Source organism: Felis catus, chromosome A3 (assembly GCF_018350175.1).
Source record: "Felis catus isolate Fca126 chromosome A3, F.catus_Fca126_mat1.0, whole genome shotgun sequence".
In the NCBI taxonomy this organism is placed as follows: Eukaryota; Metazoa; Chordata; class Mammalia; order Carnivora; family Felidae; genus Felis; species Felis catus.
The window spans coordinates 121,896,876-121,923,377 of record NC_058370.1 but is presented as its reverse complement, the minus strand read 5'-3'; the positions used below and the strand labels follow the sequence as shown (position 1 = coordinate 121,923,377).

The window sequence follows — 26,502 nt, the reverse complement described above, 5'->3', positions numbered from 1 at the left end:
GTTCTGGTTGTTTTCAGTGAAATTTTACATTAGCCAGAACTCTCTGGCTAATTTTGAAATTGACCTAAAGCTACATTGACATTATCAGGGGTTTAGACTTTAGCCAGAAGATACTTGTTGCTTTCTAGGAAAATTCACAGCCACCTAAAGGAAACGTGTCTGATTTGCAGCCCTTTCCCTGAATTGGCAATAAGTAAATCTATAAAGGATTGAAATGTTTTTTTAATGAAATCGTCGGGTAAATATTTTTCAAAGGTTTAGAAGTAGTGAAAAATGTTAACATAACAGGCCTGTAGTGTTACACTTTTCCACGTTTGTCTCCAAAAGTCTAGAGGAGAAACCTTTTATCTCAACAATACTACATTCTTCAATTTCTAACAGTCTCTGATTTTTAAGTAGTTTCTATTCAAAACATCTTTTATTACCTGATACAAATGTGCCTTCAGGTAACCTAGCACATGTGCCCTTTTTTTTTTCCTTAGAGAGCCTAATTGTAGAACCCATTCATCTTGTATGCTTGATGTCTCTAACCCCACCTCCTCCCTTTGGATTCTGTCTGTTCTATTTCTTTCCTAAATGTCTCCTTTTGCCCCATGTTTTAACCTGTAAGTTGCTCAAGACCTGAAAGTAAGTAGGTGACAAGCCTTAAATAAATAAAAACAAATGAATGTGTTTTTGACCAGTTGGATATGAACAGAATTTCTAATAAATCAGCCACAGATTAAGTATCAAAGGGGAAAGCTTTACTTCGGGAAGCCCATACGTCCTTTTGGAATGCAAACTGGCAAGCCCTTCTGTGAAATCATTTTGAATTTTCATATATCATATTTTCTTACAGCAAGATGCACCCGGACCAGATGATGACTGTTATCACTGACTTTGGGCTATATTTAAGGCCCGTAGTAAATATTCTGTAGGTACCCTGAGTTCAGGCCCTATTGCTTTTTACTTCCTTGTTGCCTCCAGTTCCCTGAGGACAGAGCCTCTGGGGCCAAAGTGTTGACAATCATGTTCCCACTGGGCATGACCTCACAGATCCCTCCTCCTACGAATTCCTCCTCCCAGACCCACTTCACAGAAAGTGTATGCAGCTTCACAAACGCTAGTGGGGAGAAGTGTGAAGATGAAATAAGGGTCACATACTCCAAAATAGCTGAAACTATTAGATACATCAAATATCTCAGATTCCAAGAGTATGTGGAGCTTCATCCCCAACACCTCTGTCTTTGGGGAGAAGAGTGAACTTGTCCCCTGGAGGAGGGGCTGCCTTTTGCTTTAGCGAACATGACAGGCAGCCTCAGCTCTGGGGACGTGGAAATAAACAATAACTCCTGAGTCAGAGCCGTGGACCTGACCATGCTCATTAAATAGCTAATGAAAATGGGATTTGCTACCAAAGGCTCTGAATTATGATCCCTCTGCCTCTGGCTGTGCTCCCCCCACAGCCCATGTGGACTGTGATGCCCTCTTAGGCAGCCCGAGTCCTGGCAGAGGGCAGAGAGCATGAGGGTCTGTGTCCTGGAGATAGTTAAAGCAGGGCAGTCACCTGCCCTGGATGGTCACTGTCTTGCCTCTGGCCCAATTCAGGGCTTCAAAGTGACCACACTAATGACATGGTCCTAGCCCTAAGTTCTACTGAAAACTCAGAAGGACATCAAAGACAGTGGTACCAGTGGATTCTGGAGTCAAACAGGGAACAGGCAGGCCCTTTACCTCTTTATTCTCAAAAACAGCTCAAAAATATGTGTACGCAAAGAACTATCAGGATGCAACCTTCTCCCAAGTCTCCCGAATTTTCCCTTTAGTGAACCTGCTTCAGTGAGTCAAAGAATGCTCTAACACTCCAACAAAACTCTCCTTACAACCTATCCTACCAATCATTTCACTCTCTGAATTTTCTCTGGGTTTTCTTTTTTCACTCTCATGGGGAAAACACTGGCCCCTTCTTAAATATCGAAAAAGGTCAACAATTCACTACCCAATAAATATGTAGGGAGGAACAATTAAATCCATTTCTTTGACCACCTTGTTTGAAGAATCTCTTCATCAATGGGGACAGTTGCTCTCTTAAAACGCCCAAGCAGTGTTTCCTGACAGTTTGGGAGTCAGAACCACCCAGGAAAATTGTTAGTGGCTCTAATTAGCACTCTGCCACCTGCAAAAAAAAAAAAACGGTACTAAAAAAAGGTGCTGAATTCCTGCCATCGAGAATGAAAAAAGAGGAGAGAGAGAGATCACTGGCTTTATTCTGAATCTTAGAATCTAATGGTCCATTGATTTGGACAGAGAAGGAAAATACACTATCATTTCCACCCAAAGGAAATGACTGTTAACAACAAGTCATGTTGCAGAAACTATCATACCATGAGTCCCCCAGTTGAGAGATCCTACCTCCTCTGCCCTCCCAGCCCCTGCCTTCTGTTCTGGCTGGTCTGTGCTCCTCTGCCTCCCATGAAAACCTCCTCACTCCTCAAGTCCAATCTGAGGCTGACTTCCTCCAGGAAGCCATCCTGACCCTTCCAGCTCTTCCAGGCACCCCCTGGAAGCACTTGTAGTCTTTTCCCCACAACTGATCACTAAGTTATGTTTCTTGGTAACAACCACTCTTACCTTAACCTCTGTCAGGAACGAGAACCAAGTATGGTATTCAGCAGCCTCGACCCCTTTTGGGAAACAAACCGTCTCATTACATCTTCCCTGTATTCTGGAGCACCCAATACAGAGCTGAGTGTGCAGGAGGTCCTCAACAAACGGCTGATTGAATGATGAGCATGTGCTTTTGTGACACATCAAAGAGCAGGGTGGCTACAGTGAAAATTCAGCAGCTGTGACTTCTTGCTTCCTGCTTTAATCAACACCATGGGGTTGAAATGTTGGACACACAGTAGGTGCTAAATAGATTTTTATGGGTCGATTAAGCACTGGAGGGGCAATGACTTATATAGGATTTATGAATGCTTTTGATGTCAAATGGGGGTAGTTTAAGTGGAGAATAATGTTAGAAAAACAAAACAGCAAATATAAAATCCCAACCAACAGAAAAGCTGGCTCCTGCTCTGTTTACACCCACTACACTCCTAGAAACAGATGTCCTCTCAGACCTGAGGGTTTCTGATGAGGCATCCACCCTTCCAAGTGACCTGTGTGTCCAGCAATCAAAGTGATGTTTTTCCCTCTTCTATCTCAGTCCTCTGTATCCCAAGACTGATTTCCAGGTCTGGGTCCAGGACCAGCTGCTGAGAAAGGCAAAATCAGCATCCACTGTGTCTACTCCAAGGGAAAATCACCAGGCTAATGACAAAAGAAATTGCATTCATGTGTTGAGTGTGGTGAAGAGAACAGAGGCTTTGGAATTAACCAACCAGGCTCAAATTCCAGCTTGCCCATTTATGGGATATGTGGTTTCAGGAGATCACCTACCCTGTCCGTGACTCAGCTTTTGGGGCTGGTAACACTAACTCCACAGGTTGCTGTGATGACCAACAAGATTTCGTGGGTAGAATATCTGGTAAAACGCTTATGATGTAGTAGCCCCCGAATAAATGATCGTTTTGTTGCAATTACTATTATAAATGCAAATAAGGAGGGAAGTTCATCTCAGTCACAGTGGGTGCTCGAGGCAATTCTGATGTGGCTTCCTCTGCTGCTTCTCAGGGGGACAGTAGTAGCCCTTCCAGTGCACAGCCCTGGCCTGACTGATGGCACATATAACAGGGGAATGGATGCTCTAGAACATTCCATTCTACTTCCCTGTGCGCCACAAGTCCACTCCTTCACGTTAGTCCTGATCCCAGAGCCCAGCTTGGGGCATGTCTGTCAGGACAGAGAGGGCTGCCTTTTGAAGCACATTCCACATGGCTGGTCCTGTGCTTCATGGAGAAATTTTGGACCCGGGCAGAAGAAGTTCCCATGTGCAACACCCAACAAATCCCACTTACCATGAAGCGAGATCCTTGCCAACCATGGATTCCATACACGACAGAGCAGGACAGTGAATGACCCAGAACAGATCCCAGACATCAGCAAGATCTATGGAGAAAGATAGGAGTTCCCTTACACTACACAAAGCAGGTCCAGCATGTGTCGTCAGGACTCTGGGGGAATTGGGGCCGATAACACAGACAACGGTGCTGCAGGTGAAATGGAGCTCATGTCTAGGCCTTCACAGGCAGCTATGTCCAAATTGAACAGTCCCACCAGGGAAGAGCCCCACTGCAGAGGAAGATCTTGGCTTCAGACCCTGGACATCCTTATTTGCATTGAGGCTCTCGGGATGAAAGGAGGGTGGGTTGGAGGGAGGGTAGACAAGCCCCGTGTGATCCTTTCCCATTCTACTGACAAGCTGGCACCCCCAGTGAGCCATTATCTACCTTGAGCCCTGGAGCCGTTGCAACACTCTGGAACTGACACCTTTGGCATCACAGAGACCAAAAGTTGTCTTCTGTGTAGATGGGGATTCAGCAAGGACTCTCTCCTTTGATAAAGTCAGCAGGCAAACCGGGAGAATCCTCATACCTTCACCTAGAAAGATGTAGCTATGGAAGAGCTCTTGGAGTGTGTATTTCCTTCTTTCATTTGAGGATCGTTCAAAACTATCTGTAGGGGCGCCTGGGTGGCGCAGTCGGTTGAGCGTCCGACTTCAGCCAGGTCACGATCTCGCGGTCCGTGAGTTCCAGCCCCGCGTCAGGCTCTGGGCTGATGGCTCAGAGCCTGGAGCCTGTTTCCGATTCTGTGTCTCCCTCTCTCTCTGCCCCTCCCCCGTTCATGCTCTGTCTCTCTCTGTCCCCAAAATAAATAAACGTTGAAAAAAAAAAAACTATCTGTAAGACATTAGGAGTGCCTCAGATCGCCGGAAGTCGACCTACCCCAGACCCTGCGCACCCAAACTACTCTTTGCTGTCCTACATGCCACTGCTCCGGAACGTAGCCGCGGAGGGGATTCCTGCTTTTGCTCGTACGTGGTGAATCATGTGGATCATTTAGAGGGTGGCTTCCTACAACATGAATGAACAAGAACTCACCCTGGGCCTTTGTTCCCCTCTTCTTTGCCTTACATTGCTTGAGGTGTTACCTGTTGTTACCTGTTACCTGTCTTTTAAAAAAATCCCAAGTAATGCCTCTTTCTCCATTTTCTTATCTACATTACTCTCCAATCACTTTTTATACACCATTTTAAGAACTTAGCATTCAAGCCACCTCTTCCCCTTCAGGTGTTGTTGAGAACCCTTGGAAAGCTCTCCTTCCCCTACTCCCGCCCCCCCCCCCCCCACTGCTTCCCCTCCCAGGCACCCTCCATCAGGCACTCTTCTTGAAGAGACACCGGATTGCCCAGCTGACCTCCTCATCACGGGTGGATTCCTCCCTGCAGTGCCTTGCCTTGTCCCCTCCCCTGTCCTCAGGCTTCACACACCAAAACTTTACTCCACATTTTCTTCTTGCAGGAAATGCAGTTACTCTGACACCAAAGTGCCATCTCCCTGGTGTCCTCATTCCCTTTCGCTGACAGTCCTCCTGCTACCCTCAGTAGATTATTATTATTTATTATTTATCAGCCGCCACACTGTACTCTGCTTCCCACAAGATATTAAAGAAGACACAATCCCTGCACTGAGTTTACAGCCAAGGAGAGCAGAGGCCTGGATTCAGACATCACAGGAGTGAGCCGAGCGCAGGGGATTTGCGGACCGAGTGCTCCCGCGGCCCCAGCGGATGGGGGCGGGGCCCGGCACAGCCCGCCCCGGGCCGGCTCCTCCCAGTTCCAGCCCAGAAGCCCGCCGCTCCCCGCCTTACCACACCCCTCCCCAATTGCTACCCAGGCCTCAGGCATCCACAGCTTCACTAGGGAGAGCCGGGTGGCGGTGGGGGTGGGGGTGGGGGTGGGGGTGGGGGTGGGGGTGGGGTGGGGGGAGGAGGTTGAAATCCACCAACATTACATTTAGACTGGGGGTAGGGGATATATTTCCTCTGAAATTCAAAACCAGACGAGGGGGAGGTAGGGGAGGAGGGAGAGGTCAGGGAATAAAAACCAGAGCTAGAGAGTTACCAGGGAAGGCTGGTGCTGAAATGGAATGTTCTGGCCTAATGGAAAAGTCCGCACTGGGGGCTGCCACGGGCCTCCAGCCAAACCTTTCCTGTTAGAGTTGACGTTAGGATCTGTGTGGACGGCAAGTGTAGACAGAAAGGTGAAGGGGCTGAGAAAGTCGGTGTAGACCGTGAGAGGGGGACGGGTGTGTAGACAAGCAAGGCTGGTGTGGCCTGAGTAAGGGCTGACTAAACAGCGAGGTCGAGTGGATTCGAGTGGGTCAGTGTAAACAGGAAAGTCCGCGTGCACTGAGGAGAGTCGAGTGCACGGACGAGGGGGCCTGTGGTCTGGACGGGCGGGCTGGGCTAGTCGTGGTTCTTCGGAGATTTGAACAATTCCTGCTCCCTTCCGTGGCTGGAGTGTCCTAGGGAGGGCGGAAGCTGAAAGACGATTGGACTTTTCGTTCTCAAACTTTTCCGCCAGTTTCCTCAGGTGTTGAGAGCAGCCGGGGAGCTCGCCTCGGCCGCGTCCACCAACCCGGGGACGGCGGGGCCGGGAGGCCGGGGCCGAGCAGCCGGGACCACGCACGGCGCATCGAGCGGGCGCGGCCGCCGAGCCGGGCGCGCCGGGAGCCGCCGCTGGGGGGGTGGGGGTGGGCGGGGGCGGCGGACGGACGCACGGACACACCCGCCGGCACTCCGGCCCGGGCCGGGCGCGCCGCTGCCGGGGATCCCTTGGGCCCGGGGAGCAGCGCCGGGTGCCCGGCCGGGGGCGCCCCGCCTCCCCCACCCTCCACCCCCGCCCACTCCGGCGCCCGTGATTGGCTCCGCCCGCCCCTGGCTGCGCGCCGAAGCCCGCCTCCCTCGCAGCTAAAGAAGACGGTACCCGGAGCGGAGCGAGCCAGAAGGGAGCATGGTCCCCGCGCCGCGGCCGCGCCAGCCCCCGCGCCGCCGTCCCCGCCGCCGCGGATCTAGCTGCAGCTCCAGCCCCGGCCCCGGCTCCGCAGCGCCAGCCCGCAGCCCCGGCGGCCGCCGCGCCTGAGCGCAGCCCCCGCCCGGAGCCCGAGCCCCGAGCCCGGAGCAGCCCCAGCCCCGCGGCCGCCGCGGCTGCGGGGAGAGGGCGGGGGCGATGCTGCCGGAGCCGCCGCCGCCGCCGCCTCGGTGAGAGCCGCGCCGCGCCGCGCGTAGCCGCACAGGCTGACAGGCAGAAGGACTGACTTCCCTCTCCCGGGCATCCTCCCTGGGCTGCCGGGAGGCGGCGGCGGCGGCGGCGGAGGAGGAGGAGGAGGAGGAGGAGGAGGAAGAGGAGGAGGAGAAGGAAAAGGGGGAGACGGCGGAGAGGAGGAACGCGAGGAGGTGGACCTGGATCCGTTTCTCCCGGCCAGGACCCGAGCGGCCCCAGCTACCGCTACCCGCCGGCGCCGTCCCCTATCCATCAGCCCTCCTGCGCCCACCAGCGACCCCCGGCTCTCTGCGCGTCGGGCCGGGGCCGGAGCGGCGCGGCCGGAGGTAAGAGCCAGGCTAGGGCGCCAAGGATGCGGCGCCGGGGACCCTGGGTCCTGGAGGCTGCGCGGGGCCGGGCCGGGCTTGGGAGCGGGGCCCGAGAACCCGGAACGCTGGGCTCGGCTCCCGCGGCGGCGGCGGCGGCGGCGGCAGGAGCCTCCCGCGTCTGGACTCGCAAGGCTGCAGGAGCCCTTGCGCCTGCGCTGCTCCAAGGGGGGAAAGAGGGGAAAAAAAAACTTCCTGCCCCCGGGTGTGTATGCGCTGGGGCTGCCCAGGGCCAATGTCGCGCTGGTCGGGGGTGCTGGAGGCAAGTGTGACCCCGGCCGCGGCACCCTCCTGGCTGGGCCCGGCAGTGCGCGTTCCCCTCCAGGCCACCTCCCCAGAGCGGCCCAGGGCCCGCGCCGGGCTGGGGGCCAGGAGGAGGCACCGAAGGGCTGGACCCCGGGGGCGGCCGCGCGCCCTGCCCTTTGGGGAGGCGCGCGCTTCTGTGCAGCCGGAAGCCGGGTTGGGGTTTTGCCGATTGGCGTCCGCAGACCCCGCTTTTGGGGACCAGGTGTCTTCACTCAATCCGAAGTAACTTTCGAGGTGGAGGAGCTTGAAAAACCATGAGGAGGGAACCCGCACAGACCTTGTTGTGACCCCCCTTCCCTTAACACCTTATGGGTGCCAGCGTTTTTGGGGGGCGCCGAAAAGAGAGCCCACGGGGATGGTGAAGGGACGAGGACGTGGTGTAGGGTGGGGAGGGGTTGTTTATGTGTGGGATAGTGTGGACCCCGAGGTGTGCAATGTGGGAGTGTGGACGCGCGCCCCGACCCCGGCGGGGGTGCAGGGTGGCCGAGGGCTCACGTCCGTGTCTCCGTGGCCTGGAGCGGGCCGAGAGCGCGAGGGTTTTCTGCGGTAGCCGCGCGGGTGCGGGCGCTGGGCAGCGCGGGCCCCGGGCCCCGGGCCCCGAGGGAGGGGCGCACTAGCCCGGGGCCCGAGAGCCGGGGCAGGTCCGAGGCTGCTCCGGGGGGCAGGTCGGGTCTGCGTTGGCTGGGGAAGGCGGGGACGCGCTGCCTGCCTGCGTCCAACCGTCACCGAGGAGGGGTGGGCTCAGAGAGCAAGTCTCGGATGCCTGGGTCCACCAGTCGAGAAGCCAGTTGTCTTTCCTGGGCTCTGGAACCCAATCGCAAACGGGGTCAGTTGGCGGGTCCTCTGGCGGGTCTCTGGGGATGCTGATGGGTAAGGAGCCGCCGCCTTTACCATCCCTGCTGCTCTGAAAACGCTCCCCTGCCCTACGGTGCTGGCGCCGCGGCGCGCCCGGGGCGAATCGTGGACGCAGGTATTTATGTAGTATTAGGCGAGACCTCGGCGCTGGAGGGACCGGACCGTTGAGGACGCCTTGCTGCTTCTGCCCGCGAAACTTCCACTTCGTCAGCTCAGGGACAGTCAGGCTCCACTGATACAGGCTCCAGCCTCTCATCAGCCGAGCTACGCCGGGATTTGGACACCTCTTGCAGTGACAGATCTGTCCTGGTTACAGCTGTATTTACCCTAATTTCAGTCTCTTTAAAGTCATCTGTCTGGTCCCTACAGAGTTCCTCCCCTTGCTGTGTGGTCTTCTGTCCAGCTCAGCCCTAGGAGAGCAGATTTAAGGAATTATTTCGGTTTAGGATGAATGGCAGATTTAATTCGTCCACTTCATTCCTGATGTTTTAAAAAATGATATTGGGGGAGTGTAAAGGTAACTTTTTTCACTCTTAGGGGGATGATGAACAATTTTACAGATTGCTCATCCTGGCACCTGGTGAAATCGTTGCCCTGTAATGCACAGGTGAATACTTTTAAAGGCTGGTTGGTATGCATGTATATGAGTGGTCACATAGTCTAGGTGTTTCTACATGTATGGAGGGAGCTGTGTGCCACTGATGAATACAGTCTCTGTCCCATGCATTGTTCTGAGTGCACTTAATTTATCATCCTGCTATAAATAAGGGAATTACTAGCATATGTGTCCTTAAACTCTATATGAATTTAATGACATTTAAATTGGTTTATGGGCTGATGCATTTAACCAATTTTAATAACTTTACAAGCATCTTATAAACCATAATTGTGATTAAGAGAAACATTTTCTTCTGTCTCCCCATTTCTACACAGTTAACAGAAATTTATAGGTCTCCAACTTTCATTTGCAAGCAACAATCCAAACGAAATACCTAGAGTTGTACTGAAATTAAAAAAAAAAAAATCCTATGGTAGCTATGGTAACAAATAGATTTAAGGATTATTGGTTTTCATCTGTATGTGCTTGGGGGTGGGGGGGGAGGATCTAGTGTTGTGTCTTTTTAATTATGTTTCTAATGAGTGGTGGTCATACTTCAAGTACTCAGTGTGGGAGATAAGCCAGAGCGAGAATTCAGTTTTGTGAGAGGTTTCTTGGAACAAAGACTGGAGCCCAAGAGAATGACTTCTGCTAACTGCAGCTCCTCATATCCAGAAAGCAAATAGATAAAACCCTTTTTTGTTTTTCAAGTAGATGAGAATTGAGTTAGTCTCTTTAAGATTTAGAAAATGTATTTTTTGTAGAAGCTCTTACCAAAGGAACCTTTAAATCAGCTCCTGTTTTCTAGGAATAAACATGTTAGAAGTGTGGATGTTGGTGTGGATTGAGTGTCAGAGTTGTTATCAACACCTGTCAGTCTAAGTGAGGCGTATCATTAGTCTATTCAAATCTTGCCTATTTCAATATTCATGCATTTCCATGGTGATCCATTCCATTTTTGTTTACTTAGTCAACCTTATAAATCTTTGGCATCAATTTCAGTTGTGCAATCTTTTTTTTCTTTCATTTATCAATTGATTTGGCTGTATATCATTCCCAGTTTAAACTGGTTCCTTTTTTTTCCTGCTAGTTTCCAAAAGTTTACACTATTCCTGGTTATACACAGATATAAAGGGATTAAAAAATTTTAATAGCCTCAGCACCACTGATGCTAGTGTAGTTTTTTAGCATCCCATATGATATGTATGTATGCATGGGTATTTTTTTTTTCTTCCAACAGGCTTACCATAAAGCTTTCTTGTTTTATGGCCCCCACATATCAGTACAATCCAGCAGAATTGACTAAAGATTTTCCTTCCTTCCTTCCTTCCTTCCTTCCTTCCTTCCTTCCTTCCTCCCTCCCTCCCTCCCTCCCTCCCTCCCTCCCTCCCTCCCTTCCTTCCTTCTTTCCTTCTTCATTTTATTTTTTTCCCTACCCTATTATGGTTTAAGGATCCTTTATGTCTTCAGCTATATATGCTTAAACAGACTTCTGAAGTTTGTATATTGGGCCAGGCCGATCCTTCTAGGATCTTTTCTAGTAGTAGCAAAAGACAAACGGCTCCAGAGTGTCAGAGGATTTTTCCAAATACAATATACATTTAGTTATAGCATATAGTGTCCCTAGGATCATTGTAACATTGTGAGTTCACTGAACAGGCAGCTTTGCTTAAATGCGAGCCATGATTTTGCTCACCCGCTTTCATTTTGCTTTCTAATGATGCAGTCCCATGCTAATCACACCCTGTATATTTCAGAAATATCAAGGCAAGCATTAGCACGCTACTGACTTATTAGGATCAAGCGAAGTAATTGGAACACTTAAGTTCAAAGTCAGATGGAGAAACGGAATTATAACCAACCTTGTGATTCTATAATCGGTCAACTAAATGCCTACTTGGGGGTAGGGGGAGGAAGAAACACCATAAGTAAGAAATCCAGCCATAGGTTGTGACAGGTGAAGATAAACCAAGGCAGAAACCATGTCAGATGACTGGAGAATAAGAAATCTCTTTGTGGACAGATAAATCATATGGAGACCCAAATTGTTTAGAAACCAGGAGAATATTTGCAGTTTGTGCAGTAGATGGCCATTTGCTATACTCAGGAAATTGAGGGTCATTTCCCAATATGCTACAAAAATTGGATGACCTAATCACTGGAGAGTACTTCATCTGAAGTAAATTTTACCATAGAAATGGTCTGAATAATTTTGGTTAAGAAGGAAAAGTGAGTCAGAATTCTTTATCTGCCTGTTGTATCAAAAATGACCAGAGATCAGGACCGCTCTAAAAGCAAATCCTGTGGTTCTTCCTATAACAGCTACACGCTTATTTTCCCAAAGTCCTAGGTCAGGAAGGTAGTCTGTACTTTCTTCAAAGAAATCACTTTGAAAACAGGGAAATTGGAGCTGCAAATGAAGGTGAGGCAAGTTGATCATTAGCAACACAGCTATTCGTGAAATGAACGTAATTGTCTTGGGGCATTTCCACCTTTAGGGTGGGAAGGGGAAGAGTTCTCATTTCCCTTGGGAGAGGATATCTGCATGAAATTCAGACAGTTCATTGATTCTTGGTATTCTGGGGTAGCAGGTAGTGATTCAGAAGCTAGAACAGAACAGTTGAGCACTGTTAGGGTAGGGCATCGGGTTTGGGCCAAGAAAGAGTTCAGCTCCCCAGACATTCAAAGGCTGCTATTGGCCCCACAGGTATCAGTTTTTATAATTATTTATAGGGTTTTGAAAATTTTAAACCATTAACTCTTTTAAGGATACACACATATACATAAATATATATAAAAACATATATACTTACATATATACAAATATATATTCTGCCACTTTTCTTTCTTTTTTAAAAAAATTTGGTTAAAAAAACACATACCATAAGATTTACCATCTTTACCTTTTAAGTGTTTAGTTCTGTAGTATTAATATCCACATTGTTGTGCAATGGATATCCAGAATGTTCTCATCATGCAAAACTGAAACCTTCTACCCCTTAAACATCTACTGCCCGTTTCCCCTTTTCCCAGTCCCTGGCAACCACCATTCTACTTTGTTTCTATAAATTTGACTACTTTAGATACTTCATGTAAGTGGAATCTTCCAATATATGTCTATGGGTGTAGAAATAGTTCTTTGAGATCCTGCTTTCAATTCTTTTGGATATTTACCGAGAGGAAGGATAACTGTATTCTACCACTTTTTACACTAATATATTACACTGATCTCTTTTTTTTTTAATTTTTTAATGTTTGTTTATTTTTGAGAGAGATGGAGAGATAGAGCGTGAGCAGGGGACTGGCAGAGAGAGAGGAAGACACAGAATCCAAAGCAGACTCCAGGCTCTGAGCTGTCAGCACAGAGCTCAGACTCAAACTCTGAGCTATGGTTTGAGCTGTGGGCTCAAACTCACCAACCACAAGATCATGACCTGAGCCCAAGTTGGGTGCTTAACCAACTGAGCCACCCAGTCGCCCCTACACTGATCTTCTCTTTAAGAGACTTGGTGAGAATGCAGACAACAGAATAGAGTCAAATAAAGAATGCAGTAGATGTGACTGAAATTTCTTCCTTCTCTGTGTGTACATTTCCTGGCAAGTCTCTCGAATCTCTTATGTTTAGCTTTTAGGGCTTGTCTGAGTTGCAGCAACATTGCAGAGTGGGTAAAGACAAGGGCTTAGAGTCAAAATTGAAGTCCACTCCCTGCTGCCTCCTAGCTGTGTGACCTTGGAATGATCCTTAATCTCAGTAAGCTTCCGTTCTGTCTTTTGAAGATGAAGGGAATCATCGTGGCCAAGATTGCCCCAGTCAAACGTGCATCCCAGTGTCTGGCCTAGAGAAGTGTTCTCAAAAGGAGAGCTTAGGCGAAGTAGAATTGGCAGCAGCAACCCCTGGAGACCTCAGAAGCCGTAGATACCCATCCTGCTAAACTTGACCATGACTGTTTTCATGGTATACCGCGGTGTGTATATATATTGTACTCTTACGAGTCTCATTATCAGGACTTACTTTGAAAAGCATAGAGATTTGCATCACAATTAAAATGGTTAAAAATATCTTTAAGTGGATTTGATATATGAACTTTTAATTCCATTTTTTAGTATCATAATTTTAGAGTTGACACGGATTTTAGAGGTCAGCTAATTTACCTATTATTCAATCATCAAACCTGTAACAAATGCTAATAATATAATAATAATAGCTTCCAGTTATGATTGCCCACTATATTTTAGTACTTTACATATATTATTTCTAATCCCCATATCAGCTCTGCAAGGTAGGGATTATCCACATTTTACAAATGAAGATGAGGCTCAGAAAGGTAATCAGCTGGCCCGAGACCACAAATCTAGCCACGCCGTACAGCTGTTTGAACCCAGATCCGTCAGCTACCACTCTGTTTTGTCTTGTCTTTTCCATGTGTGTGTATGTGTTTCTGATCCTCTAGACTGGGTCTCAGTGCATTTGCACTACCTCACACTGCCTTTTATTTGCCAGGTACTGTGTTTTGTCTGTGCTAATTAACATTTTATTTTATGCATTTTTTTTTTAGTGTTTGTTTATTTTTGAAAGAGAGAGAGACAGAGTGTGAGTAGGGGAAGGGCAGAGAGAGGGAGACACAAAATCCAAAGCAGGCTCCAGGCTCTGAGCTGTCAGCACAGAGCCCCAAGCGGGGCTTGAACTCATGAACCAGGAGATCATGATCTGAGCCCAAGTCGGACGCTTAACTGACTGAACCACCCAAGCGCCCCTGTGCTAATTAATATTTTAAATAAAATAATTCTGTTAGAAGGAATGTGAGCTTAAATAAGAATATTAACCAGGGCTGACCAACATTCACGGTACTTTTATATTTGCCCACCTGCTTCCATTTACTCTAGTTCCTGGAATGCTAAAGAGAAAACTTCCGGATGCTTGAATGGCATCTGTTTCTGTATTAAGACAGTGGAATAAATAAATAGCAAATTGAAGAACAGAAATGATGTACAAAGAATTCAAGATACATCCTTCTGGATGTATCTGCACTAAAGACTGATCTAGGATTTGTTCACTTTTGAATCCCAGTGCCTAACACAGTGCTAGGCACAAAACTTCAGAGTGAAAATGTTTGTCTGCATAAATTTATTCCCAGAGAAGGTGTCAGGTAATAGACATCGAAGCCTACTTTTGGATTTTCTTTTTACTCAGTGGCTATGCAGTTATATCTTCATGGTTGTCCATTGTGTGGAATTTTAGATGCTATATTTGGGCACATATCTATTAAATATGCTTGTTGATGAATTCCAACTAATCTAAATGGAATCTTCTAGGATTTATGACTTGAGACTTTGAAGACTAATTTTCTTGGAGCTTCTTCATTCCCATGATAACTTGAATCTATTTGGCACTTTTGAGAGTTGACACAAAGTCCATTCTTTGTATCATATTTGCAAGGTGTTATCCCCACCAGATTTTTTAATTTAAAATAAGCATTGTTTTAAAGAAAAATAGTACAGCTAGAAATTCCTATTTTTTTTTATTCTTCAGGTCTGTTTTTTTGGGAGGGAAGGGGGAGATGGGTAGAGGATGTGAATAGAGCTTGGAACAGACACTACAAAGCTATGTCTGCTCCTTACTTTAACTATTCCAAACCTCGTTCAGCTGAGGAAGGCTCCACCAGTTTGAAATTCACCACAAGAAAAGCATGGTTTCGGTGTCTGTGATCAAACCTGTAACTAAGTGACCACACAGGAAGTGCCAGGGAAGGGCTGGACTGCAGAGGGCAACGGGTTGGTGCAAGCCACTCCTGTGCACCTGCCTGTCTAGCTCCACACCTCCCCCATCCTCGCTCCTGGGCTGGTTTCCACCCTAAAGGTAAAATCAGGCATGAGGCTTTCTTTTTTGTCAAGCCTCCCCGCAAAGCTCTGAGCAGCAGGGTTAGGGCAGAGGCAGCGAGGCAAGAACAGACCAGAGGACTCTTTCTGTCATGTGAAAAAGCAAAACCTAGTCAAAGGCTTAGGCCAAATTAGAGAGCTAACTGTTGCCAGATCGGCCCTGTTTTCCTGTTGGATGTTTAGCGACACTGAGAGGTGGCGGGGGACCGTGAAACCAGGGTTTGAATACACTTCCTTTTTTACCGTCTCTTTTTCACCCATCAGCTTTGCGCGTTTGCTCGTGGAGCAAAACTGCAACTGAACTGAGCCTCTGGAGGAACTTTAATGATGGATATGCAGCTGCTGGAGCTTCTAAATGAGCGCAGGCCCAGTAACTATTTACTGAGCAGGCACAGTGGAAGGACCCGCTCCTTTCCCGTGGCATCTCACTCGTTGCTCACCGGCTGACACGGCGGCATTATTCCCATTTTTCAGATGAGTTCTAGAGAGAGCGTTTGCCAGAGGTCAGAGCGACAAACACGGTGCTGGATGGGTTAAAGGGATGAACAAGCCTGGCCTGCCAACAACTGCCAACCTCTGCAAAAGGAAGGGAGCCAATATCCCCTTTCATACAGAGTATAAATTGCTTATTAAAATAACACAGTAATTACACATTTAGCCTCATTGCTCACTGATTGCCGTGGCTGGTGTGATAAGTTGAGGTCCAGCTAATTTTCTTTGAAGGCCTGCAATAAACTCAAAGACACAGAGGCCCACCGATATGATTGCAGATATCTTCACACTTAAACGTGCTGCCATCACCATTTGATTCTGAGTTATCTTGAAGGCTTGGGTCTGACATCGCTTCTCTTCATGGCCAGAGGCTTCTTAAGGGGCGCTAACTTAAACGTACCAGAAGCGAACATCTGAGAATTACATGAGTTCCCATTTACAAAGTGCCTAGAACAGTGCCCAGCATGTCACAAGTGCTGTCTGTGTCTACGGATGGCTTGGGTTCTGCTCCAGATCACATGAACAAGTGGTTATTGCTGGGTTCGTCTTGGGCATCATGGTCCCCCAAAGAGCAAGGACCATCTTTGTCTTTCAGCCTCGGATCTTAGCCCATGTTGGGTTCTCCCTATTAGACACCCTGAGACAAGGTCCCAACGAGGAGAACTCCCAGACTAACACAGAAGCTTATGGCTTCTCATGGAGCATATAGAAAGCAGGTACAGTAAGGTCAATGAGTGATCTAGGCCAGGAATTTCCTGGGAAGTTCTGGGAGACAGACCAAAGGAGGAGTAACCTGATCATGAATGCTGCTGTGGAGGTCCATTCAGTTCTGCCTAACCACATGGGTTGGCTACTGCTGCCATTGGCCAGGCTCTCCAAGCCAGGAGAGAGGAGTAGAAAGCAGTGCCACTTTGGGCCTAGTCCTCAGACTGTTACCAGTGTGCGACAAGATAAATTGGAAGTTAGCGTTTAGAAACTTCTGTTGCATTTGACATCGCCTTGACAGCCACGAGCATGATTCTGAGGCTTATCCAACAAGGTACAGACAGACCAGTTTGGGCCCGGTCAGACTCCCACATAAGTTGCCCAGAGAGTGCTATGTGGTGTGAGCTGTTGTCTAGCCATACGTGGCAGGACCACAGTATGGTTTTAATGGGTTCAGGATACCAACAAAACCCCCAAACCTGGTCCTTTATCACAGATGGGTGTAGAGTGCAGCATGGAAGCCCAAGTATGGTTGTCTTGCCAAATCCTGTGCGGTGATTTTCTAAAGCTCCCGTGTAGAATCCCTCATTAATGAGGCCAACTTCTCTACCTTCAGGATAACAAGCAGACTGAATTCTGGCCAGTGCAGCAGTGCTCACCATGGTGGGGGCACCTGCCTGGTGCGTCCTGTCCAGAATAGGATTGCCATTCTGGGTGGGCTATAATGAGGGGCACCTGCTCGGGGTTCATGTGCACCCCCTGTCCATCTCTCCGATGCTGAGTGAGAGCGAGCTCATACCCATGTCAATCTTGAGGTCATTTTGTTGCATTTCTGCACGATTTTGACCTCTTGAGATATGGGCAGGTTATTTTCCCATTAATTTCGCTTATTTGGTTGATGTGAAGAAATATAAGATGCCCATGCTCTGAGTCTGGCTTTCTGAACCCAAAGCAAAGAGCACCACGGAATTTGGGAAGTGTAAGTACCGCATTGGGAAGCCAGGCTGCTGAGACGCGGAGGCTGCGTGCAGCACGTGTGTCTGGCTGATCTTGCTAGCGAAGAGTCTGCTGTAAATAGAGTGCTGTAATCTATTCGGTTCATGCTGTTCCAACCAGCTTTAATCATCAAAACTTGAGTAATATTCAAACTGTGAAAGGAACATACTTCTTGCAGAAGCCTAGGTGTGCCAAGTGAAAGAGCCAGAGCATCTCAATCTACCAATCTATGGCAATGCGTTGCAAAGAAAGAAACACCTGGATTGCTTCATGAGCCATGGGGAAACTGCTTTTCGCATTAAGATTTAAAATTTCCTCCATGGGGCGCCTGGGTGGTGCAGTCGGTTAAGCGTCCGACTTCAGCCAGGTCACGATCTCGCGGTCCGTGAGTTCGAGCCCCGCGTCAGGCTCTGGGCTGATGGCTCGGAGCCTGGAGCCTGTTTCCGATTCTGTGTCTCCCTCTCTCTCTGCCCCTCCCCCGTTCATGCTCTGTCTCTCTCTGTCCCAAAAATAAAAAAAATAATAAAAATAAAAAAAATAAAATAAAATTTCCTCCTTCCCCACCCCGAGAGGAGAACAATTATTTTCATGGGAACCGTGCATCATGGAAGTCACTTTTTTCCTCTCTATGAAGCACTACCTCCCTCGTACTGGAAGGGACATTTCCTCCCTGGCCCCAGGTATCTGACAGGTCATGTTCTGAGACCCATTGGGGAGAAGGCTGGCCGTGCAGAGATCCACGGATGTGGGCTGTACAACACGGAAGGCGCCCGTAACTGGGACACGCAGGGAAGGTTACAGGTGGCCGTGGAGAGACCAGGAGGGAAGCAGCTCAGGCTTCTGCTTTGCTGACATAGACCACGCAAACCATCATCCTGTGGTGAGGGCTCCGGCCCTAGGTTTCTAGACGACAGCCCTGCCTCTCCCCATGCTGTCTCCCTCATATCCCAGAGTGAGAAGGACATTCCTGCCCCGCTCACGTTCTCACCTACAAATTTAAGCCTTCTCTCCTAGATTCTGCAGAAACCACAAAAAGCTATCTTTGTTGGTGCAGACTCCTAGTGGAGGCTGCAGGGCTGGGGCAGGCACTCACTGAACTGTCAAGTCACAGTTCGAGAGCCAGCTCTAACTGTCAGCTGTTTTTATTTCGGATACGCCTCCCAGGACATCTGGACTTCAGAAACATGTTTTGATATCTGGAATAGACACCTGAGCCAGTGATGGTCTCTTCGGTCCTAGGCAAAGGGGGAAGGCAAGTTGCTTATCCTAACTCTTTGCTCCTGTGTTCCATGTGACCCATGGGGGGTGGGGGTGGGAGGGGGTGAGTTAGGTATAAGGGATGTGAGGTTGACATCTGGGGACTGAGCTTATGACAGTGGGGAGGGCAAGACTGGGTTCTCAGACCTGTGCGGAGTTACCATTAAATCTTCTTTACTTTCGACTCAACAGCAAACAGCCTGATTAAATAATGGGCAAAGGGCTTGAAAGGACATTTCTCCAAAGAAGATAGACCAGTGGCTAAATAAGCACATGAAAAGATGTTCAACATCACCGATAATTAGGATAATGCAAATCAAAACCATAATGAAGATACCACTTCACATCCATTAGGAGGACTATTATAAAGCTTTTTTAAAAAACAGAAAATAGCGATTGCTGGTGGAGTTGTGGAAAAATTGGAAACCTTATGCACTGTTGGTGGGAATGCAAAATGGCAGAACCGCTATGGAAACCATGTGGCATTTCCTCAAAAAATTAAACATACAATTCCCATATGATTCAGCAATTTCTGTGGGTATATATCTAAAAGAAGGGAAAAGCAAGGACTCAGATATTTATACACCCATGTTCGTCGCAGCATTATTCACAATAGCCAAAAGTTGGAAGCAACCCAGGTGTCCATCAACAAGTGAATGGATACATCAAAGGTGGATTGTACATACATCGGAATATTATGCAGCCTTAAAAGGAAAGGAAATTCTGACATACACTATGACATGGATGGATTTGAAGACCTTGTGCTAAGTGAAATAAGCCAGTCACAAAAGGACATATATTGTATGAATCCCCATATATGCAGTGCCTAGAGTAGTCAGATCCATATGGACAGAAAGTAGGATTGTAGCTGCCGGGGGCTGGGAGGGGAGGGGAATGGGGATTTCTTTTTAATGGGTACAGACTTTCAGTTTGGAAAGATGAAAAAGTTCTGGAGATGAATGGTGGGTGTTGGTTGCACAACAATGTGAATATACTTAATGACGATGGACTGTACACTTAAATGGTTAAGATGGTAAATTTTATGTATTTTAGCCACAATAAAAAAAAAAAAAAAACAGCCTTCTCAAAAAACATATTCCAAACTGGCTCTCCTAATAAATTCTTGAAACAGTTTGCCCGGGCAGTGGGGGGAGGCATGTACTTTAACAGTGCAGCAGCTTTTATTGAGAGCACTTGCTGTGTCCTCAGCCCTGTGGTTTCACATTGTTTTTACTTTTTTTGTTTTTTGAAGTACAATAGTTGAGGCCAATACAATCAAGTCCACAGATCTTAAATGTGCATTTCTGCAAGTGTCAGTAATTGTATATACCTGCATGGCTACTGTTCAAAACAAGATCTAAAACATTTCCATCACCCCAGAAGGTTCCCTGTGCCCCTCTCCAAGCCATCCCCCTTCTGCCCTCCAACTGCCTTCTGATGTCACTCACCATAGATTAGCTTCGCCTGCTGTTGACTTTTATAGAAACAGAAACATACACTGTGTTCTCTTTCTGTGCCCAGCTGGTTTCACTCGGCATACCGTGTGCCACTTCTCCATGTTGACACGTGTCTCTGTAGGTCATTCTTTATTGTTAAGTAGCATTCCATGGCGGTACCACAGTTTGCCGCATGTCTGTTCTCCTATGGATAGACATCATGTGGCCCCATGTTTGGAGACACCCACCAGCAGGTGAGGATGTTAGTTAGCCAGTTGAGGGTGTCTCCACAGGTTGGGGTTACCATACAAGTTCTCCATGCTTGGGGTTTTCCAACTTGACCGGCAGCATACCCTGAGTTGAACAGTCTCTAGGTGATGGCATTTTGGTGATTTACACTAGAAATAAGATAGCCACTGAACTGATTTCTCCCCTGAAGGTACATCACCGGGAAGCTAAATATCAAGAGGCTGCTTGGCAGAAGGTTGGTGGGTGGCCTTAAAAGTCAGTGTCCCTGGGCTGTGACAGTACCATCCCCAGCTCAGGTGGCCACCTGCAGAAGTGACTGGATGCCTGTGGGGCAGAGTGTGGGGGCAGAGCACCCTCTTCTCAGGGCGTGACTGGCGTGGCCAGTTCCCAGCCTGGCCCCTTCCTCTGGTTTGGAGCCTCTGGCCCCGTTAACATGTTTTTTCAGCAGCCACGTTAACACCTTTAGGCTGAGACTGAAGCATCAGCTAGTCTCTCCTTACAGTGACTTTGCCCTCTCTGCTGCCCATTCTCCAGCGAATCTATAGCCTGACTCTGAAGTCAGTGTCTCTTTTTTACATAGTTCTGGGCAGTGTCTCCTGTCATGAAGAAGTGAGGCCTTATGCTGAAGAGCCGTGGCCTTCACTGCCAGGTAGATCTGGCCTCAGCATCCCAGCAGGGCCTCCTAGAAATGGTGGGATCTTACTTCGTCTCTTGGAACATAGCTACCTCATGTAATGACACTAATAATAGCTTTGCTGCCCTCTGTTCTGCCTGTATCGGGCTTATAGGAAATTAGGGGTGGGAGGGAAATTCCTGCCTTCCAGGAACTCAGACAGAATTCATCTGTATGAAAGCTCAGTTCCGTTGTTTCCCTAATGTCCACATTCCTGGGCATTGCCTCATCTCGAGACGCAGACGATGCAAGTGGAGAGTGTGGGGGTACGATCTGAACTGTAGCTCTTTGCTGGAGAGCTGTGGTGACATGGGGTGGGGGTTGGGGAAGGGCAGAGTCACCGGGAAGCCCCGAGGAGCAAGGAGAATTTGGAGGACCTACAAGGGCAAGCATATTTGCTGTGGTCTCCCTCCCTCCACTCTGGAGCCTCAGTCTGTCTATCCCCGGCCCCTGGCCCAGGTCCAAAAGCTCACAAGCCCAATACAGATAACAGATCTGCTCCCCCTGTGAAAAGTAAGCTTGGAAGACCTGACTTGGCTTTGCATAGGAGGTAAAGGAGGCATTGCATGGAGTTCACCTCTGAGAGATGTTGGTGGCACGGCTGGGCATGTATGAGCCTGTGATGCCCATGAGGATGGTGGAGTGGAGTGTGGAGCCCATCCCAGCAAGTCATGCCTGCCCATGGGTTGGACGGAAGGAAGGATCTACTCTTTGAGAGAACGGAGTCCCTGAAGTGGCTGCAGGAGTAGGAAACGTGCATTGTTGACACGGTGACTCTCGGCGAGTTCCAAGGAGCTGTTCTCTGGCCCGGCCGAGGCCAGCCTCAGTTCCCTCCCCCTCTTCCTTCTCTACAAGGCTTGGCCATCTCCCTGCCCAGTTCAGAGCCTGCCTGCCCTGTATGGCTTCCTTGGGAGAGGCCACCTGCCCATAGGGATTGTCCGTGTGATCGCCTCATTGGAGCCCCAGCTGACCGTGTGCCCCTGGGGGACTGATTGCCTCACCTTTGTTGATTTACCCCTAAGGGCCTAGACCAGCGCTGAGCACATTGCACAGTTTGAGCAAGCGAGCCCCATAGAAGGGAAATGACATCTCAGCCTTGCCAGTCAGGGGCAGAGCAGGAACTGGAATCCCAAATCCTAGAACGTGGGAAAAGCATCATGAACAGCTTGGGGAGGGGCGGGAACAACAGGTCTAAGTGAGGGGTTCTTTCCTATGAATCTAGTGCTATTTCAAGCTCTCCTGGGTGCAAAAGTGCAAACCCCGTGGAGTGTTCTCTCTGTGTTGGTTATTGTCATGTGGAAGTAGGGATTATTCCCTAAAATGTGTGGCTCAATAAGGGATCCCTTCACCAGGGTGTGAAATAACCATGCATCCAAATCTGAGCCACAAAGGATGATCTTTGTTCCATGTTTTTTCCTACATACCAGACACACTTTTTTCCAGGACACTAAACTGTGTGTTCATCTTCCATCTCTGGGCTTTGGGGTCTTTAGTGAAAGCCCAGCCTGTATTTGGCTCCCAAGCATTGTCTGTTCCCTCCCAGTTCTCTTCCCTGTCTCTCCCCCAGCCTGGGTTTATGTTTCGCCTCTGCCTAGCTACGAACCTCACAGCCTGGTTTGTCTTGGGGAAAACCTATCCTTGGAGTATGTGTTTGGGCACTGGGGTGGGGTTGGCAAGATGGTGGCATGAAAACTGTTCTTTGCCTTTCTTCTGATCAGGAAACCAAAAAGAAAAATACAACACACTTTTTGGGGGATTGAGAACAAAGTTTCTAAAGTGAGTTTACCATGAGTTTGGATATTGAGAGAATTGTTAATTAAGAAGGAAAATTTTGTTAATTAAAGGAAATCAAGCACATGTTATATATATGCACTATGATGTCAAGTATTTAAAACCAAAAAGAACATAGATTAAAAAGGCTAAAAATATACCATAATGTTAACAGTGATCATTTTTCTACTTTAAAATTCTCTGGAGTTTTAAAATGATCAGCATATTTTTTATAACGGGAAAAATAAAAATTCATCTAACGGGGGAAAGAAATTTAACTACACTAATAAGGTTAATTTTTGCCACCCACCACCCCTACAGTGAGCAATATTGTGTCCATGCCCACACTAACACTGATGAAAATGTGAAAAAGACAAGCCATAATGTGTAAGAAATTTTTCAACAACCAGCTTTATAGGGAGGAAGGAATTGAATCATTTCATATAATTCCACATAACATCTCCCTCACAGCGAATATCAGACTCGCCTTAAGTGAACAATTCTGTCAGGGTTATGTTCCATCCAGTGGCTCCTGCAGGATCCAAGACTGGGGTGGTGGGGGGCGGTGGGGAGAGGGGTGGCTTTCTAAAGGTAGCTGATGAAACAGGCTTCAAACCCTAAAAGCCTGCCTTGTTGAATGTGGTGCCTGCCTTCTCCACTAACTATGCCCCCAAGTGGTCACTTGTACCTGTAAATTGCATCCAGCAAAAAGGTTGCAATTACCAGATCTTGGACCATGGGGTTTACAGTTTGATGATGGTGATGGTGATGATGATGATGACGACGATGCTACATATCCAAAAAGCAGTGAGAAAGGGAAGAAGAAATGCAGTGTGTGTGTGTGTGTGTGTGTGTGTGTGTGTGTGTGTGTGTTTGGAAAGCAAGATAGGGAAGCATTTTCTGAATGTTTACCTTCCCCACATCCCTCCAGAAAGTGTGTGTGTGTGTGTGTGTGTGTGTGTGTGTGTGTGTTTCCAGAAGGGGCGGGGTGACCATGAGCATAGCCCTCCCAAGAATTCCAGAGACTTTGCTCTTCTTCCTCGGGAGCTCTCCCCAAGTCTTGCACAGCCTGCTTCTCTGCAGCAGCACTTCCGTGATAGTCTCCTTGGCAGTCTTCCAAAGACTGTAAGTGTACAGAGAATTGTGTTTTAATAGAAGGCTTTACCTCTGATACAGATTTAAAATGAGAAAGAAACTTTCTGTTCCTCAGCCAGAGCGAAATGCATTTTGCTTCTTGTGAAATGCTGGTGATTACAAGCTCATCTTACATAATTTTATTATTTTCAATTGCTGCCTGTCAATCTCAGGTGATGGTTTCCTGGGAGCAGAAAGGAGGCAGATTCTGGGTGATGATAAAAAAAAAGTCACCCAGTCATTAGCACATCGTACAGAAGTTTAGAAAGGAGAATAATTTTCTTTGTGATGATGCTGTTTAAGATATTCAGAACTTGCATACCTAAGTTAGACATGCAGAAGTGAATTGAGTACTCTTTAATGGCCCTTTAGAAAATGTATTTTCACTTTAACAAAGGGTTGGTGTTTGGGATTAAAAAAAAATCTTCATATCTAATGAAGGAATTCTCTTGAATAGCCACATTTTCAGAAATCTTTGACACTGTCGAGGTGGTCCACAGTCACGCCCACAAGAGGGCATTTTCTCATCAACTACTGGAAAAAACGATTTGTTTCCCAAAGACAAGCTGAGAGGCCTGGAGGGAGGAGAATGTTCATCAGAAGCAGGAGATGGAGAAAAGCTTGCAATTGAGTTGTATGTAGGTTTCCACTTACTCTGTCCTGCCAGCACGCGAGCCAGTGCTACCGGCCTGGAATTCTGCCCACTGTGTTTACTCACCGTGTTGTTAATGTCTTACTCCCAGAATGACTGGGAACCAAAGGAAAACCTTTACAAGAGTCTCCTCCAGATAAGAGATACCACATGCTAGCATGTAGCTAGGATTAAGTCCTAGAACTGGTATTACCCATCAGTGACTTAAGTACTAAACTTCATTTTTCTGTTATTTTAAGACTCTGACCAAAGTCCCCCAGTATAGTGACCCTGCACCTTCTCTACTTCCAAGTCCCTTCCTTTATTTATTGAACGAACATTTATTGGGCACCTATTGTGTGTCAACATTGAGCCTGGCTAAGACCCTATTTTCATGGAACATACATTCTCGATAGGAAAGTTAGCGTAAAAACAAAAACAAATAAATACTAAAGTATTATCTAGATAATTGTAAATGGAATGAGGGAAAATGATTGGGAAAAGGGAAGAGGGAGCTAGCTATTCTAGATTGGGTATTCCTCACTTCTCTGAAGAGTAACAGTATTCTAGTTTTGTTATATCAGCACCAATACTATTTGGATGGCAAATATATATCTATATATCTATATATCTATCTATATATCTATATCTATATCTCCTTTAAACTCCCTTCTTTTTTCCAAATAAGTTATTTCAATGTTTACTATTTTATAGACCATGAAACGATGAAACTGGAGAGAATAGCATGGAGTCACCAGTTATTAGTTTATTAAGTAACACATTAAAATTGCCATCTACTCTTTACCCCATCGTTGCAATGAACAGTGAACGTTTTAACACCGAACAGCAGGAAGGACATAATCCCAGAACACAGGAGAGTTGAATACACTTAAATGTTTTGGAAAATTTGCACCATACTCTTGAGTTTTTTCACTTTCTATGGACTATGGGAACTTCATCGTGGCCTGGTTCCTGCTCATAATAATCATCCACCCTTTCCTCAACCACGAGGACCAAACCACAGAAGGTATAGTAATGGCAGCTCTATTGGCACCAGTTCCACAAGCCTGCTCACCTCACAGCCACACATATAAGACATGAATAATATCTTGCCTGCTCCTCAACCTTGTGCTTCTAGAATACTTGATGGGGGAGTCTAGCCCAAGAGCTGTGATGTCCGTAGAGACCTATGTGACTGTTTTCTGAAGCCAGGAGTCAAAGCTTTACTTTGAAGACATGTTTTAGAAGGGCGGAGCTGTATGGGCTAATCAAGGAGGGCTTCATAGAGGAGGTGAGTCTTCAACTTGACCTGAAAGGGTAGATAGGTGTAAGAAAGAGGGTAATGGGATTATAATGGGTGGTTCATTTTTTTTTAAGTGAACGTGGAACATTTTTTGGTAACAAAAGCAATGCCCAGTGTGTAATATTTTTGAGCATAACAAAGTAAGTAATAATCTCTAAAAGCCTATTGCCTAGAGATGACCACTGTTAATATTTTATCATATTTTCTTCTAGTTTTCTTTTTGTTTGAATTTAAAAAAAATTTTTTTAATGTTTATTTATTTTTGAGAGAGAGAGAGCGCGTGCAAGTGGAGGGAAAGAGAAAGAGGGAAACACAGAATGTGAAACAGGCTCCAAGCTTGGAGCTGTCAGCACAGAGCCCGATGTGGAGCTCGAATCCACGAACTGTGAGATCATGTCCTGAGCGAAGTCAGATGCTCAACCAACTGAGCCACCCAGGCACCCCTTTTGTTTTGCATTTGCACAGTAGCTGGGGCCATGCTGCAGATGAAATTTTGCATCTTGTTTTTTTACGTTAGAACGTTTTCCCGTATCCTTAAAATTGATTCTTAAACATCACTTCTTAATGCTCCATGGTATTCAGTCATGCCTGCGATCTTGTTTATTCAGCCATTTCCATCAGGTGTATTTTTTTCTACTATAGCACTCTGGT

At 47.3% G+C, this 26,502-nt stretch overlaps 1 protein-coding gene and 1 long non-coding RNA gene across 4 annotated transcripts in view; one reads left to right on the top strand and one right to left on the bottom strand.

Moving 5' to 3' along the window:
* Positions 1-721: 721 nt before the first annotated feature.
* On the bottom strand, positions 722-3,283 carry LOC123384227. Its single transcript, XR_006594956.1, has 2 exons — positions 2,611-3,283; positions 722-2,155 (listed from the first exon to the last, which is right to left on the bottom strand). It is a non-coding gene; the product is annotated as an uncharacterized LOC123384227 (long non-coding RNA).
* A 4,121-nt stretch (positions 3,284-7,404) lies between these two features.
* KLHL29 (kelch like family member 29) overlaps positions 7,405-26,502 on the top strand; it is a 311,231-nt gene continuing 292,133 nt past the window's right edge. For all 3 annotated transcript variants that reach the window (XM_023252071.2, XM_023252069.2, XM_023252070.2), the window contains exon 1: positions 7,405-7,530. The gene's annotated coding sequence lies outside the window, so the exon portion shown is untranslated. The remainder of the gene's footprint in view (positions 7,531-26,502) is intronic.